Genomic DNA, 17580 nt, shown 5'->3' with positions numbered 1-17580 from the left:
TAGAATTAGTCTTGCAGAGGCAGCCAAGTGTCTTTTGGTGAGATGGCCTTAATTTTGCAACAGTTTTATAACCACCTCACACACAGAATATGTTTTTGCTAACTTGTTAAGCTACTGTGGGTTATCACCAGAAGCATTTTGCAGTTAAGACGTTTGTAGTTGGTGTGGTGTGATCACATCAACGGACTTTTAATATCATGCTGCTCCTTAGAAATCCCGCTAGCAGTTGCTGCGGTGAAACACTTTAATTGAAGCCACTTCTAGCAATGAAACCTAAAATTATCCATGGGGTTGGCTTTTCTGCTGCTGCCTGTTTGTTCCTTCTCTTCAGGGAAAGGCAGGTTAGCACTTGTCCCACTCCTGTGATGTTCAGAAGCTGCTGATATAGACTCTTCTCTAGGTCTCTGGAGCCTTGGAAGCTAATAATGGACCAGTAGTGATTTTTTCTCCTATTGCAAACTCCATTTCTCACACTAAAGGGCCATTAACTGGTCTTGGGAACCGCCGGAGCAGGTTCATGGCCAGACTGAAAGAAGAACTGCTGTGCCAGCTCCAGACAGCTTGGTGTGACATTGCTGATTCATGGTGCTGGGAACAACAAAGAGCGCACTACAGAAGTCCCTAAATCATTCCTAGGGAAAGAAGACCACAAAGGGAAAACAGTTATTGTTGTTCCATGCATTATCTTGGCATGTGAAGGATATGGACACTTGGCTTTCAGTTCACAGCGTGCAAACTGTGCTCTGCTGAAGCATTTCCCATCAGCACTGATCTTTGTGTACAAGTTTAATATTGACATTGCAATTCAAGGCAGACGTTTCTGTTACTCATGTTTAGACTGAAACAGTGAGGAAAGGCAATCTAGCTCCTGACTTTAGACTCATGAGCAAATCTTAGCAGCAACTGTGCATATGCAATGAAACTGCCTTTCTGAGAGCAAGGAGAGATCTTCCTCGTTTATACGCTGTGGTTTGCATTAGCTGCTCTCACCAGAAACCAAGAGTAAGTGCTATGCATGTGTAAATATTGTTGTCAGTAGAAAAGCCGTTTTGTTTCATGTTATCCAACTCTGTGTCATTTACTATCAGAACTACACATTTCCAGTTTGGCACAGATCATCACTCCCATGCAAAACCCAGGGATGGGCGAGCAGAGTCATGGCACTTCAGGACCGTGTCTCTTTTTGCCTTTCTGTTTGTTTTAAGACCCTGTAATTAAGCCCCTGTTGCCAGTAGTTTCACTGCATTTATTTGATAATATACATTATATATTACACATTCCATAGCATACATTTGATAATATACATTACATAGTGTACATTAAGTACACTTAGCAAAGTTGAGGGTGAGGGCCAGGTATGAGACAGAACATTTTGAGCTCAGCTTTCAGTGGTACAATGACACAGAGACATGCTTATAATCCACAGGAATTTTCTATTATTAATTTAAAAGTGTTTGAAAGATTAATGGCAGCCTGGAAAAATCGATAGTAACTCATCACAGGCAAAATCTTCTGGAACACAAAATCCCGCGGGGGGGAACAATACAAAATTATGGCAGTCTGCAGCAGGTCTAATGAGCCTGTGATTAAAATAGAGGACTGGCTGTGTTACTCTCCTACAAGCCGCCTGGGGAACCTTGTCCATTGGGGTCTTAGATAATTTAGACACCATCAAAAAAATAAGAGAGCTTAGACTTCTAAATATGATTTGAGAATCGGGTTCCTTCATACCTCCCTGCCTCAGTTTCCCCAATTTAAAATTGTGAAAATTCCTTTCTCTCTTGTTGAATCTCTTTTTCTTGAGTATAAACTGGTGGAAGGCAGAGAGCTTTCACTGTCTGAACACAGTGCTTTGCCCAAGAGCCTCCTGGTCTCGCCAAGATGCTTCTCTTAAAAGAAATAATTGGTGGAGAAGTTTGGGCTGAAATATGGTTGAGAGGCAAAAATCTGGTAAAGCAAGAAACAGATTTACAAGGCAGAACGTTGTTAAATAAGTCCCTTAAATCTCATCAGGGAAAGCACGTTCTAAAGGATAGCCTTGAACTGGTGGGAGATGAAGTCATCTTACAATGCATTTTGAACAGCAGTCATCAGATGTTCAGCCTGAGATTAAGTTATATTAACTGGTGAGATGTTCTTTCTTCCAAAACGTCACCTGAAAAGAAATAGCAATTTAGAATTACATCCTCATAATTTCCTTGACTGCAAAACGAAGACAGAAAAAAGCTTGTGGAGCATTTCTGGCACAATACTTTTCCAAGGACTTATTTGGAAGGAGAGAATAAAACTGTGCATGTGTTGAAAGCTATTCTAATAATATTTATCAGAAGAAAAAGCCTCACAGAGGCAGCTGCCAGGGCTGAATCAGAATGTTTCAACAACCCACTGCCTGTGATCTACATCAGATCCAAAAAATTTGGCAAGAAATTTGGATCAGAGCAATTACCTATGTGGCTATTTGTTAAGGCTTGTCTCAAACACAGCACTCAGAGAAATTGAACTGTCAGAAGCTAATACAGGAATAATAAGAGGACATTTCATCTCCATTGGACACCAGAGATAAATAGCAGGTAAGTCTGAATGGAAGAGAAAAGTAAATTGAATATGTATTTGGCTTTAGTTTTTGTTAAAGGACTATAAAATGAATAATGAATATTTTAAGGAGAGAAGACTGGGTCTTCAATTTCTTTCAATAATGTTAGTGTTGTATATACTGGTTTGAATAAAATACATTTCATAAAACACCTACACACACAGCGCTGCAATGCATTATGGATGGCCCCTCTTGAGAAATCTTACATTGCTTTCAATTTTGACATGGTGATATAGTAATAATAGAAAATTCAGGCATAATATTCAGACTACATCTTTTTCCCCCCCTTCATTATTTTGTGCCACACTGGATGATCACAGATGCGCTTTTCCGATGCTTCTTTAGGCAGTTCGCGTGACGCTGTGGTGGGCACAGGAGGAGATACCTGATGCACTGCATTGTGCTGAGCATGGAGGATAGAGCAGGGTTTTTCACCAAAAGGCTCCCAAAGGAATTGAGTTTCTGCACAGAAAGAAGCTGCCAAGGCTCAAGGAGCTGCCACCAAAACACAGATGCACGCTGTGCTTGATTAGAAATCTAATCATGCAACCCAAGAGGTGTCCCTTGGGAGTGATAGAAAAAACTTGAGTGCCTGGGCATCAACTGAAGGAGGTCTCCACGTGTGTGGGAGAGTAGCAGGTGAAGAAGGAGGCAGCAGGGAGAAAGCTGTTGAAGAGCTAAACATAGTGTTTGAAGCAGTTCTCCATGCTATGTTAAAGGCACCACCTACTGAAGGTTCTATTGACAGGGCAAGAGAACTCCTGATGGTTTTCTCATGTGAACAAAGGCCAGCGTGAAACTCTGTCACATCTTCACGCTATAACCTGATCTGCCAGCTGCTGCCAGCTCAGGAAACCTTTCAGAGACCCAGGCTGAAGGAGGAAGCTGGTTACCCGGCCTGATGGGGAGGTGAGGCTCGCGGTGAGGTGAGGCTCATGGTGAGGTGAGAGATAGGGCATTTTTGCCCATGCCCATTACGTGGCCTGTCGTATCCTGCTAAAATCCTGCAAAAGCAAAAGGAAGTCAAGGGGTGAGTGAGATGCTGGAAGACCAAGACAGCTGGCTCAGAGGCATCACTGGAGGTCAGCGGCTGGCTATTAACAAGTAAAAGGCGTAAAAAGCAGAGGATGAGGGCAACAAATAAAAGCCTATGTTTTCTGGCTATTTGCCATCATTAGTTTTGAATTGAGATTAACTCCCAAGCAAAAAGCTGCTTGTACTCTGAGACTGGGGCTGCTCTGGGGGAAGGACCACAGAGAAGTGTCTATGTGCAGACACAGCCCCAAACCAACCATTCTCCTTCCAGGTCTGCTTGGCCAAAAGAATCATAGAATCACAGAATAGTTTGGGTTGGAAGGGAATTTAAAGATCATGTTGTTCCAACCCCCCTGCCATGGGCAGGGACATCCCACTGGATCAGGCTGCCCAAGGCCCATCCAACCTGGCCTGGAACACTTCCAGGGATGGGGCAGCCACAGTCCCTGGGCAACCTGGGCCAGTGTCTCACCACTCTCACCGTGAAGGAATTCTTCTTAAAGTCCAGTCTAAATCAACCCCTCTCCAGTTTATACCCATTCCCCCAGTCCTATCCCCACAAGCCTTCATGAACAGTCCCTCTCCAGCTTTCTTGTAACCCCTTCAGGTACTGGAAGATCACTATAAGATCTCCTCGGAGCCTTCTCTTCTCCAGGCTGAACAACCCCAACTCTCTCAGCCTGTCTTAATATGGAAGATGCTCCAGCCCTCTGATCATCTTTGTAGCCTCCTCTGGACCCATTTCAGCAACTCCATCTCCTTCTTATGTTGAGGATTCCAGAACTGGACACAATACTCCAGGTGAGGTTTCACAAGAGAGGAACAGAGGGGCAGAATCCCCTCCCTCGCCCTGCTGGCCATGATGCTTTTGATGCAGCTCAGGATACGGTTGGCCTTCTGGATTGCGAGCACACATTTCCAGCTCAAAAGGACCCTCAGATCCTCTCCTTTCCCAGTTGGCTTTGCCTTTAGCCCTCTCCTTGTGTATCCTTCTTGAGAAATATGGATTTATTTCTCATCAGAGAGTGTGTTGGGGGTCTTGTCTGCTGCGTGGGTGGGCTCTTGTATTAACAGCAGGGCAGATGCATTTGGCTTCCTGTTATGCATGCACAGCCTAATTTCTAGGCAATCCAATTATAGGGGAAATTGGGAAATGCTGTGGTAAACAATCAGGCTTTTGCACTAAAAAGAAATCTGTTGTTGATGAACAAATGGCAAAATTAGGCAGTGCTGTCCCTGGCTGGATTCAAACCATGAGACCGAACAAAGACAGCGAGAAGGCAGTGAGACACAAGGATAAGGTGTTACAAAGGTGGTAAACACAATGCTAAGTAACAGCCAGGGCCAGGGATCACCATGTCCCACCAGCGCCTCAATTGGCCTTTTGCTGATGTTCCTGCGGCTGTGACAGCTGCAGGTGCTGTACTGGAAACACCCAGTGGTACACGCTGCTCGATATGAGCTTCTGTAATTTCAGAGAAAAATCCTCCAACTTCTTCAGACACGATATTTCAGAGTCTTTTCCAAGTCTTGAGAAGTTTTTGGTTGAACTCCAGCATATAGTAGATCACAATTATTCTAAACTAAAAAGGTCACACACACTGTCTGGCGTATGAAAATAGCAAACACAGCCAAAAAAAAAGCCCCAAATCTGCTTTGGAAATGCTGTACAGTGAGTGAAAACATCATGACCATGGACCCTACAAACCACACCGCAGAAATCAGGAACAAAATGTACCCACAGAGCCACATCGAAAGGTAAAGCACAATATTCCCTCGAACAATTAGCAATCACAACATTGTGTTCCTTTGCATTACCGTCAGCCGTGCCTGAGCCACCCGCTAGGTAAAATTATAGGGTTCAGATCAGAAGTGTATATCAGCTGATTAGCTGAGAGCGCCCTGAGAGCTGTGCTACGCAGTAGGAAAACACGCATTTCAATGGGCATAAAAACAGAGAGCACATCAGCCCTTTGGGTCAGACCTGAACATAGACATACACACTGTTGCACACGCACAAAAAGAGCACTGAAAGCACAATATTGTGGAAAGAATTTGGCACAAAACTACTACTAACTACTGTGGGGCAATGCCCAGTAAGGTTAGGAAAATGATGGTGCTTTGAAATGCAAGGATAGAGGAGGCCTGGAATGAATGGGTTTGCTTTTGCCATGTGTAGAACATCAGATTGTAAAGCCTGAAGAACTGCTTTGGTACTTCTAGGCAACTCAGCCCTACTGCCCTTTGAATTTCATCTTTATCCATTTGTTTGGTCACCCGTACAAATGCACTTCTGCTGCCTTTCCAGCAGTTCCCACTTCTGCTGGCTGCCACGTGTGTGCAACAGTGAAAAACATCAAAGCAAGAGTAAAAAGAGTGAGAGAGAGGAAAGAAAGGAGGTAAGAGGAACTCCAGAGCTGCTGTCTGCCAGGAATGTCATGTGGAAGGGAGATTCCTTCGAACCCCTTTTTCACTGGGACCTGCGGAACACCCAATATATTGGAATGCTGTCGGCTCCCAGAGTCTCTCTTGCAAGTAGATACAAGACTCAGGAAACAGAGCAGCTGATGAATAAGTGGAAAAGAAAAGAGAGTAGGGGAAATAGAAAATGAATGAAATGAAAGGAAGAATGGAAAGATAAAGGAGAAGACTAAGAAACCAGGGGGGGTTACAAAGCACTTGTCAATAAACAAAGCCGGGAGGTAACAGTGAAGAGAAGGGCTGAGACACAGAGCTGAATCAGGTGCTCATATTCAGAAGCAAGGTGCCTTGGTGAGAGACAGAGATGTAGCTTGGTGCACAAAATGCTCAATTATTAAGTATCCAGGCTACAAGCCTAACAACGTCATCCATGCCTTTATTCAGCCCGTCATCTTGATGCCCCAGCTGCAAGCCCTCTGCAACACTAACCCAGTCAAGCTGGGAGCAGACGGTCTACCCTTGGTAGAGGAAACAGAATTAGTGCTCTAGAGCAGAACAGTTTAATAAAATAAGATAGAGTTCCTTTAAGTCCTCCTTAGATTTATGGCAGTATAAATTTTCTCCACGCAAATGGAACAGCTCAGTATTATTTGTAAAAAATTAGCCGAGGGTTAAAAAACTGTAATTTCCCTGTCAGCTTTCTTGCTGAATGCCTCTGCCTGGTAGCTAGCTGTCTGTCAACTGCTCCTAGCATCACCAAAACTAAAATTATAGATGTGGGATAGCCTTTGCTACCTGCCTACACTTCATAGACACTGTCCAACTAAATCTTAACAGTGGTTTATCCTGTTTAACCTCCTGCCTTGATGGTCACCAAAGCAACGTGTTTTGAAGGGCTGGCTCTGATCTTTTTCTTTATTCCTTTCTACTGAACTATTCCTTTCTTTTCTCCCCTGTGTCTTTCACTGTCGTACATCTAATTTGCCATCTACTTCCTTTTTTCTGTCTCCTCTACCTTCACTGCTAAACCATTCTGTCTCTTCCACTTCACAGATTCCCATGATATCAATATCTATATCCATCTCTGCACCGATACTATGGGAAGTTCTATAAGATGCAAGTGGGAAACAGAGCCCCTTCTCCAACCTTCACAAATAGCACAAGTTCCTGGTAACAGAAATGTGCAAGGATCGATTGAAAATGGGAAATGAGTTTTGTTTCAGGTCTGCTCAAGGATATTTAGAGCTGGTGCTTCTCAGTGATACTGTTTGAAGTCCTCATAGAAAGCTCAAGGACTGAGCAGACCATGGAAGTTTCCATGGTCATATGACTCATTATGATGATATATTTCTTAGCTGCAAATTAACAAACATAATCCTTGAGATATCTTCAGTGTAACTTGGGCAAAGGCAATAATAAACCTGTGCCTGTAAGAGGTTTCTGGTTTTTGGGTTTTTTTTTCAAAGAACAGGCACTATATACACAAACAGTCTTTCAATTTGTTGTTTTCTGGACCCTCCTGAAGTGTAATGAATAAATAAGTACAAAATTAAAGGCTCATTACCCACCCCCAAAAAATCTGTCTTTTGCTAAACCTTTCAGAGGAAGCGCAGAATAGGGAGAAGTGCCCATTAGAAGGATAAACATATCACAGATCAGAATGTCAAATCAAATTGAGCAAAAATTAATTAACTCCATGAGCAGTAGAAGGGAGAGTCTGCTGTCAGCAGCGACTGTGCCCTGTTTGTACTTTCTCAGCTAGCACGAAAGGCACTAGAGGCTGTGCAGGAATTGATGTGTGCCAGGTGCAATCCTCACGGCTCACTTTCATGGAAGAAATCTGCTCCCCATTTCAGAAACCACTTTTCTTCTGTCTTGAAGAAATTGTCTGTAAATAGGCTTCTCCCTGGTGCCAGATGCTCTGAGAACTGAGACTCCTCTCAAGCTGGGGACTTATTAATCCAACGATATCCCTGAAATTGCTGTCCAAATCATTTGAGAGAGTTTTGGATCAGGCCCCCGGTGCCAGCTGCTTTATGGCTACAGCTCGGCTTACAAACGATGCCCTGAAACGGAACTATCTGTAGCGGAGAGTTAATCCCCTTAAAATCAATAATTCCTGATCCCTGAAGCTGTTGTTTCGGTGATGGATGGCTGGCAAGTGAGAGCCAACTTTCCAAAAGTGTCCCTTTTTCTCCCCTCTCTGAAACAAGCTTTTATCTATTATTACACCAGCTGATAAAACAACTGTAATCAACTCTTTTCTGCTCCATAAAATAGTTACTGCTAATTACTAATTATTGAGAATAAGCTTCCGAGCTTGTCTGGAAGCATTATAGTGACTGGGAGTTAACAGTAATCATTGCCTTCAGAAGAGCACTATTCACTTGCAAGGGGTTACATATGGCTCACCAAAGAGTTTTTAACTAACATAAGCCAAAAAACTGTTTGAAAGGGAGGTTGATGATTTGTCGGATATTAATACTCATACACATTTTTACATGTGTTTGCATATGGGACTATTCATTGCAAATTGAAATTCAAGCCATTGCATCTTCTAGATGCTTACTGGCCATTTGCATACAAACCCACTTGATTTGTGTAGACAATCACAGTAATTGCATGGGCAAAGAGTTGTTGCTTTGTGCTTTCCTCATGCAAAAGTTGTTTCTGGGCATTATTAAGTGCTAGCAAGCAGAGTACAAACTTGCTGGAAAGTTATTCCTGTGCTAGGATGTCACTGTTTCTGGGGCTAGGAATTAATGAGGATCAAACAAAAGTGACCCAACTACACAACAAACTTATCTTCCCGACTAAGAAACCTTGCTCTATAATCTTTGCATAGAAACTACGCTGTGTTGCAGAGGGGAATGTCAGTCAAATGGATAATGACATATCAGAAAGCCCTGATAAATCTGTGAAGAGGGTATGTGTGGATCAGACCCATGATGCCAGTGCAGCACAAGCTTCTATTTTCTGGGCTGTGCTGATAGCAGCAGCAGTAAGGGTGACTGACCATAACTGATATTCACTCAAAATGAATTGGACAGAGATCAAACTTCATTGGGAATTCAAAATAAGGGCTTCTTTTGTGATCTTTTGCCTCTGTTTCATTGATATTTCCTAAGGTAGTCAATATCTGTAGGTCCAAGAACTCGGGATATCAAACCTACTTCTACAGTCTCAAAAAAATATGTCCTCAGCAGGAATTGCCAAGTGCTTACCCACATCAAAAGACATCCATGCCTAAAGATTTGCTTATATTAGCGGTAGAGACACAAACAGTGAGTAAGCTTTGCCCATATCTGAATCCTTCTCCGGCCAACCCTTGTTTCCACTCTTCATAAAAACCCCACTGAAAGCAAGCCCTTTTCCTTCCATCCAGGTATTAAGTGCTGTGCAAAACTTTCACTATTTCTCAAAGATGTTAACTAAAACACCATCTTGAACAAGTCTCAACAGTAGCCTAAAAGTACTCTGAGCATTGGCTGGGAGTTTTCTCTCTCTTTTTTGCATCTATGAAATAATAAGTGATACTAAACTAAGGTGCAAGCAACTCATTTCAAAAATGTGCTCTACTTTATGGACTTACTGCCCAAATAATTCTACTACTTAATTTCCTTGAAGGAAAACCAGAAAATGTTCATTACAAATAGAACTGAGGAAAATACATCACCTTTGATTTGCAGGAACTAATACGAACTATAGATACATTTTAACTACAGGAAACCAGATTTGGAAGGGAGCTTTATCAGAGGTGAAGGACATTTACTGCCATTCCACCATGTATTACATGGAAAAATAAACTCGTAGCTCCTTTGTTGTAATTTGCCATGACTACAAATGGATGCAAAGAACTGACTTCACAAAGTAAATTTGACTCAAACTCCCTCTTTATGCCAAGGCTTTTCTCCAATAATTGGATAAATTTGTCAAATTAAAAAGTTTGTAGGAAAATGAAGCTCCAAGAGGAAGTTAGTCATGTGTTTGGTTTTTCTTAATTTGACAAACATTTTTGCTGTGGAAGTAGAAAAATATAGAAAATGTTGGGTTTTTTTTTTTTTCCCAAACATTTATTTTTTCTTGGATGCCTGAAAATAAAACTGGGGCAGATTTTACAAAGTTTAAAAAAGGCTTAAATAATGAAGCAACCAAAAAATACAGTACGGTTTTTAACTTTGATGAAGTACTCTCAGTTAATCCAAAACAATTGCAATTTACGGTTTCTTTTCTGTTTCTCCACTAAAAAAAAATGGCTAGTTTCATTAAACCTTTTTCTTCTGATCCCTGCCAAAAAAACCCCAAACATTCCCCAAAATGTCATACTATGTTCTACTTCAAATTGACCTAAAATAAATATCCTTCTGTACTATGTTTTTATTTTGCCTATGAATAGTCTTTTATTCTGCCTTTAGTCCAACTCATGCCAAAGCCTACAGTTTGTGGAGACCTTTTGAAAGTGGAGATGAACTCTACCTCACTTGAAAAGTGAGCCCAGGATCACTAGAGGCTTGGGTCCAATTTCTAGATACCAGTTTCCATCTAAAGATGAAATCCTAGCTTGGGTCATTCAGTCCTTAAGTTTGACTCAGCCAAATATTCAGCTGGAAACTTAATGAAATACAAACCCTCCCTACAGCTGTAAACACAAATCAGTCATCGATCTGTGTTGTCTTTATTATTTTCTATTTGTTCCAGCCCGAGAGAGCCTGTGTAGCTTGTGGAGTTGAGTCCAATAAGCAGAGATAGTCCCTGAATTTGTTCCTGTGGGGTATTACGACCTCAGCCAGTATTTAATCTCCTTGCGACTGTCAACTGAGAGAGGTGCTGGCAGACAACAGCTCCCCGTGGTATGGGAGGGCTAAAAGACTTCTGTGGTCTGGGAGAGCACATCAACTAAGTGAGGAAATATGCTCCGAGCTCTTGATTCTTCCCGGGTACTACAGATGATGCTGGCAAATCCAATCTGACCAGCTATCTTTCTGTACAGCCCTTCATGCCAGTTGTCTTAGTCAAGTTCAAATGATGAGGTAAAGCCCAAATCCAGAAAAATCTATCTTAAATCCTTTTCTTTAAAACTTTTAACAAGTTCAGCCTCACAAAGTGCCAAAGAAAACTTAATCAAAACTCTTAGGAGTGCTACTTCTAATCTCCTGAGCATTGTACAGATGCAGAAGGATCACTGGCTAGACAGTATTTATAACTGATCCTGAGGCTTATAAATCACAACACAATACATCCTGAGTTAAGAGTACCACAAAAATGTCCAGAAGCTAAGCAACCAAATAATTATTATAATAATTAATACTGATCTTGTACAAAATGCTCCTTTTCACTGTTAGATTTCAAAGCTTGACAAAGTCAGTCTTTACAGACCCGGCCAGAATATTTTCATCTAAACTGTTTTCTATTGGGAAATGATGTCTCAATAAAACCGAGGTGTCCCTTTATGTGTTGCCCTTTCTTTCTGCACTGCTAACGCGTGGTGAAATGTCATACAAAAATAGAATGATTTTGTTTTTCATCTGAGCCATAAGTTGCATTTAAAATGAAATTTCCAGAAATATTATCTGGGGAGAAGGGCAAAGAGGAATTTATAGTTTACAACAGATCAGCAAAGAGCTGAGTGTCATTTCAAAGCAGAGGAAAACACTTCTTAAAACATTTGCCACAAGAATTACCAGAAAACTATTTCTGCATTTCGTACTAAAATAGGGTCAGATAAGGAATAAAAGTCAACGTCTTGCTTATCCTTGACCTCCAAGGCACCTTGAATCATCCCAGTTCACTTTTCACTCAAACTGATGGCCTCGTTGCACATTTGCATCTGAAGGTACCCGGTAGAAAGAATGTCCTTTGAGAAGTTTCCCTTGCAAGCTCCCAATTACAGTTTAAAATAGCTAAAGAGATATTGGTGACTGTTAATGAAATCAAAGACTCTTAAAAGCCCTTCGTGGCCTAGGGTTATACTTTTATAATTTATAGAGATTTTGCTTCATATTCAATCTTGCCTTGCAGAAACCACTGCTTTGCTAAATGCTGCTGCATGTGCAGTGCACAGATAGCTTTTATTTATTTCTTAAAAGACAGTTGTTAATCAGTTAGAGCAACCAGTTGCTAAATACTTTGAGCCAACTGGATTAAAGTGATTATAGGATTATTAAATGGATTAAGTTCCATCGATAACTGGTTGTCAGCCAGAAGAGCTAAAGTCCTAATCAGCTAGAGAAAACAGACCATGCCAGATGCTTACATTTGTGGTTCACCTTGAACTTATCTGTAACTTCCGCTTGTTTCAGTCATGTTTCTATAGCAACCAGGGTAATTGACATTAATTACCATATTTTGTCTAGGGTTATTTTGTGCTAATTTCATTTTTTTAATTACTTCGGATTATAATGTGAGGCCACAGTAGCAGTTTTTCCCTCTGTTTTTCATAAGGTTTTGAGAGCATCAAGATGCATTCACCCTTCCTCGCAACGTACACTCATGAGGCCCCATATACACACATGGGGAACTCAGGGTCCAGGTTTTATTCAGCTGGGAGGGAAGACTTCAGGGAATCTAGCTGCAGAACTCTGTACCTATAAGGAAGTCATCAAGAAAACAGGCCACATTCTTCACACCAGCAAATGGTGGGAGGACAAGAGACAAAGAGGGTGTAAATTGAAACAGTGGTTTACACTGAATACAAGGAAAAGAGTTCTCCCCATGAGGGCAGTCAAACATTTGAATGACTTCCCCAAAGCGCTTGTACAGTCTACGGAAGTTTTCAAGAATCAACAGGATGAAGTTCTGGACTAATTTTTCTGGCCTCATAACCCATGCTTTGGGTAGGAGGCTGGGTTAGAGATCTACTGTGGTGTCTTCCCAGCTTAATGATCTTTCATTCCTGTGATCCTATGACTATTAATTACTTCCATCATTTTTTGTATAATCATAAAAATGACGAATCTTGTAGCGTGTAGAAAGATCCATATTATAACCTGAAGAACTTCTGCTCTGTCTTTATTCACTACTGAGTGTCCGTGCATCAAGCAAAAAGCTGGTGTTTTAGGCCAGGGTAAGAGCGGGAGAGAAATATGTAGAGAAATGCATCAGTACACCAAAAGCACTGGGAGACCATTACAGTTGCAAACCAAACTAAACCAAAATAAAAGCCCTACTAATAAATATTGGACAATATCCGAAGGCATTGCTTCTTAATTTCTGATGCTAGAGCTAAATTACAGGCTGAGGCATTAGAATGGTCGTCTTCACTATTAAAGAGATTGGAGTTTTGACCTTTGGATGTGGCTGGAGAACCAGGAACCTCTGCATGTTACTGTAAAATGAAAGTTGCCATCTCGGTGAAAACGTCTTTTCTTAAGTTTCCTTTCTTTATCTGGTCTCGCGCTTTGTCATCCTCATACATTTCAGCTAAGAACTCCATCTATTTCAGCTGTGAAAACTAGGTTTATGGAACTGGGGAGAGTCAGGGACCACTGAGATGATAGGAGACCTTACAAGAAATATTAGGTAAGCAACAGTCCTTACACAGAGTACAAATGTTCTAGCTTTTCATTTCAATGATTAATCACAATTATAAGAGTAATACAGCCTCCTTTTCTTATGGTAACAGATTGTTACCCTTTAGTATTAGCATGGAAGGCAGGTAGAGAATGCAGGGTGGAAACTGCACAGGAAAGAGGTGAGCTTTGTAAGAGAAACCAAGAGGGGAGGACTTCTTTGAAAAGCAAGATTTGCCCTATTACAGGTAGTGTGCCCACAATGAGCTTTCAGAGTATTTAAATGAGGTGCATTTAGTGTTGACACTCATTTTAAGTATTTTAAGCCGCCATGGCCAAGAAAATTGCAACCCTAGAAGTAGAGGTACTGGAAGACAGGGTATTTTTTTGAGCTAAGTCTTTCTACTGCTATAGTCTCAGAGAGAATGTCAGATTTGCTTGTGAGTCTTCCTGGGAATTTTCAAGGTATAACTGTATGGATGCATAGATCTTCTTGAAATGGTGTCTCTGTATCAGAATAAATACAACTCTAAAAGTAGGAGGGAGAGGAAAGCCAGAAGGAATGAGGAATCTAACTGAGCCTGTTTTCAAACAGTAGCCTGGAGTTATTTCCTTACCTTCAGGCTTGCTTGCAACCTCCTCCTCTTTGCAGTTTGGTTTCTGTGTTTCAAGATGGCCTTTATGATGAGCCACGTGGAGGAGGCAACAGACCCATAAATTGCACCGTAGCACGGTCGCTTCGAAGGAGCATCATCCCCGGCTGTAAACGCAGACAGCAGAAATGAGGGGAGCAGACCCAGCTGATGCGTACGAGAAGAGACAAATGTGACACGGGATAATGTACTGCACAGAACTTCTGAACATCTTCCCTTAACGAACAACTATAGCTATTAAAAAAAAAAAAATACATTTCATAATAACTGTTCAGCGCTGCAGTCAGATCCTGCAGTGTCTGAGTGATGGTTTATTAACTCAGACATTGCTGTGCAGAGAGCACTTGCAGTCTTTGGCCTTACACTTAATAACTCACTAAGCATGAATGGGTTCAGTAATTCATTCCTTGTCTTGTGTAGCTGCTCAAAAACCTCATTGGGTTGAAATTTATGCCTTGTTCTCACAAGACTGCGAGCACCTCCTGCAGGTCTATGACAGTCTCACGTTCCTGCTAACCCGAGCCAAGGGCTGCAGACAGATGAGCATCACCAGGACCAGCACCTCCTCCTTAGCTGTGCTGAGACAGGGTAAGTCACATCCCTACTAGGCTTTTGTAAAAGTTTGGATTCGACTGCACCCCAAAATTGCTCTTTGGTCCTCTGTGACTTTTAGGCTACCCTCTTCTTTCTATTTCTGCTGTTATACACTTAACTGTTTGGATGCTGGGGATGTGGAAAACAAGCAGATTATGACATTACAAAGACAAGAAAGTAGAACATAAGCAGCTAAAACAAACAAAGAAGGCACATCAGAGGTAATTATTAGAAATTTGCTTTCTTAAGGGTTTTTTGACGGATGACTCCTGGACTCAGTGAGAGTAATACTCTCTAAGCAGTAGGTTAGTGATGCTTCCTCCCTATTTTGAAGTCAGACTGGGTATTTCTGATGACTGCAAGGCAAAATCGTGAAAAGAAGGAAACAAAAACTTTTAAAACCCCCTCTCTCTATGACTTAATTAATATGGAGTGTTATACAGCCTAACAGTGCAACTGAGGGCATGACAGGATCAACAAGCATTAGTTGGGCTGTGTACCAGAGTGTATTTGAAGTCCTCCCCTCATCCGTAGGACAGGACACACAGAGGATGATCAGCTCAACTCCTAAGCATTTTTTTTTTTCTCTTTTACTGGCAAAACGTATTGTCTTTGAAAAGCTGACTGAGATACAAAAAGAAGAACATACAGCAGTAAACAGTCAGCAGGTTCTACCTACAGTTATCGATGCATTGTGCATCCAGTGTTGCCACTCAGTGTTTGGAGACCACAACCCTGGCTATGAACAGATATGGGCGGACAAGAAAGGACTCTTGAGGGGAAACTTGGGATCCCCCAGTTTAAACATGAAACAATTAACTTTGTCTGTGGTTTGGGGTTCTTTTTCTGTGCTGCCTTGTTACTCTTTTTAAAGGTAGGAATGTCCTGTTGAGTGACAGGCTTTTCCTCCCGGCAGCAGATCCTATTGCTATACCCTCACAGTTGTCTCTAAAATTGGCATTTTCAAAGAGACTAAGGAAGTGAGAATCCCAAAAGGGACATAAACATCCAATCCCTTTGGGAAAGCCCAGACTAGACTATCTATGAACATGAAAGCATAGAGCCTCACAAACCTGAGAGGCAGAGATATGCTAGACGGCAAGTAACACAGAAAGAGGGATGTGATTTATTCAAGGTCACTCACAATGTCAGATGCAGAGCTGGGAAATAGCACTTGTATCATCAACCTCCCTGTTAGGATTTCAATCACTGAAATATCCTTCCTCTCCCTCACAAACACAGAGACTCTGATTCTTCACTCACACAAGCTCAGTATAAATCAGGAGAAATAACCACACAAGTCCCTAGTGTTACTTCATGAGCGTGAGGAGAGTCGAGGAGTATCTAATGCTTAGATTCACCAGGGATTTCAGCAAGAGTTGGATGCCTAAATGCCTTTGTGAATTGAGGCTTGAGTGTCTTCGTTCATTAATGAAGCAAAAGGGGGAAAACGTAGCTGTAATTAGAGCAAAAAGAATGCCATAATGTAGCTGCATGAACAGTCTTTCATATTGAAAAAGGCTGGCTGCAAGCTCACTGGTGCTCATCGGCATGAAAGAGAGTTTTGTTCATTGGTGCGTGCAGCAGCGTTCTGTAAATATGAGAACAAACATATTCAGTCCTGCAGCCATTTCAAGGGTGGAGATTTCAAATTGGAAACTAAGAACGGAAACCAGGCTTCAGTTCCCATGAGAGAACATGTGCAGCAGCAGTGTCCACTGCAAGGGTCACCCTCCCATGGTAAGGAAAAAAGAACCCCATCCACGGGCATGTGACGGAGCATGTGATGAACTGCCAGCTTCTGGAGTCTAAATGTTAAGGATTCATATTCAACCCACAAGATGATAATAATGTGCAAAGGAAGAGTCTGCATAAAGCTGAGCAGCCAGGAAAAAAGTGACACCTTGTGAGCAGTTTATGTGTGGGAGGAAAGGATAGTTTATTAAAAAGGGCTCATGATGAGTTCATCACTTTATCCATATAAAGGTGAACACTGTTCCACTGTGGCAAATGCAGTCTGTGGTGGAGCCTGGCTTACTTCAAGTAAAAAAAAAACTTTAAGAAACCATACCTTATCCAAAGGCCTTTTGAACACATTCTTCCGTGGTTATGATTCTGGGAACAGACATCTCTTGGACTCCCTGGGGAATCACCTCCAATGTGATGTCTGTGGTCAACAGATCCTCTAACCACCTGAAAGACAGTCACCAGTTGTTGGCAAATCACATCCTACCAGGTCACATTTAACCAGTTTTGCCTGTTTGAAAACACATAATGAAACACATCTTGGGCCAAACTATCTCTATAACTGTAGTCATAGCACTGGTGGGGGCCTTCTGTTTGCTCTGTAAGAGCCGTGGCTGTGGACGCATATCAGTATTGATAAGCTGAAGCTTTCTGAAGATTATGGTGAAATGAGCAGAAAGAAATTAAGCACTCAAGGGGCCTCATCAGGCAAGAGCTTTGCTAAGGGAGTAGGATGATTTGCCCTGGACACAAAATTCACTAGTTTATTGTTACTTGGGCACAAAAAAACTGTGAGATGGGCTGAGAATGAATGTTAAAATTATTTTGAGTCGACACTTAAATCATAGAATCATTAGGTTGGAAAAGACCTTAGAGATCATCAGCTCCAACTGTTCCTGTTTACTACCAAATCAAGCACCTTATCTACCCACTTTTTAAACACCTCCAGGGATAGGGACCCAACCACCTCCTTGGGCAGCCTCTGCCAGTGCTTGAGAACCCTTTCTGTGAAGGAATTTTTCCTAATGAC

General features: G+C 41.7%; 1 long non-coding RNA gene across 1 annotated transcript; it reads right to left on the bottom strand.

Moving 5' to 3' along the window:
• Nucleotides 1–1348: 1348 nt before the first annotated feature.
• LOC128853834 (uncharacterized) lies at nucleotides 1349–16987 on the bottom strand. Its single transcript, XR_008452639.1, has 3 exons — nucleotides 16876–16987; nucleotides 14175–14317; nucleotides 1349–2155 (listed from the first exon to the last, which is right to left on the bottom strand). It is a non-coding gene; the product is annotated as an uncharacterized LOC128853834 (long non-coding RNA).
• Nucleotides 16988–17580: the final 593 nt, after the last annotated feature.

Source organism: Cuculus canorus, chromosome 16 (genome assembly GCF_017976375.1).
Source record: "Cuculus canorus isolate bCucCan1 chromosome 16, bCucCan1.pri, whole genome shotgun sequence".
NCBI classification, from domain to species: domain Eukaryota; kingdom Metazoa; phylum Chordata; class Aves; order Cuculiformes; family Cuculidae; genus Cuculus; species Cuculus canorus.
This window is presented reverse-complemented; position numbering and strand designations above follow the sequence as displayed.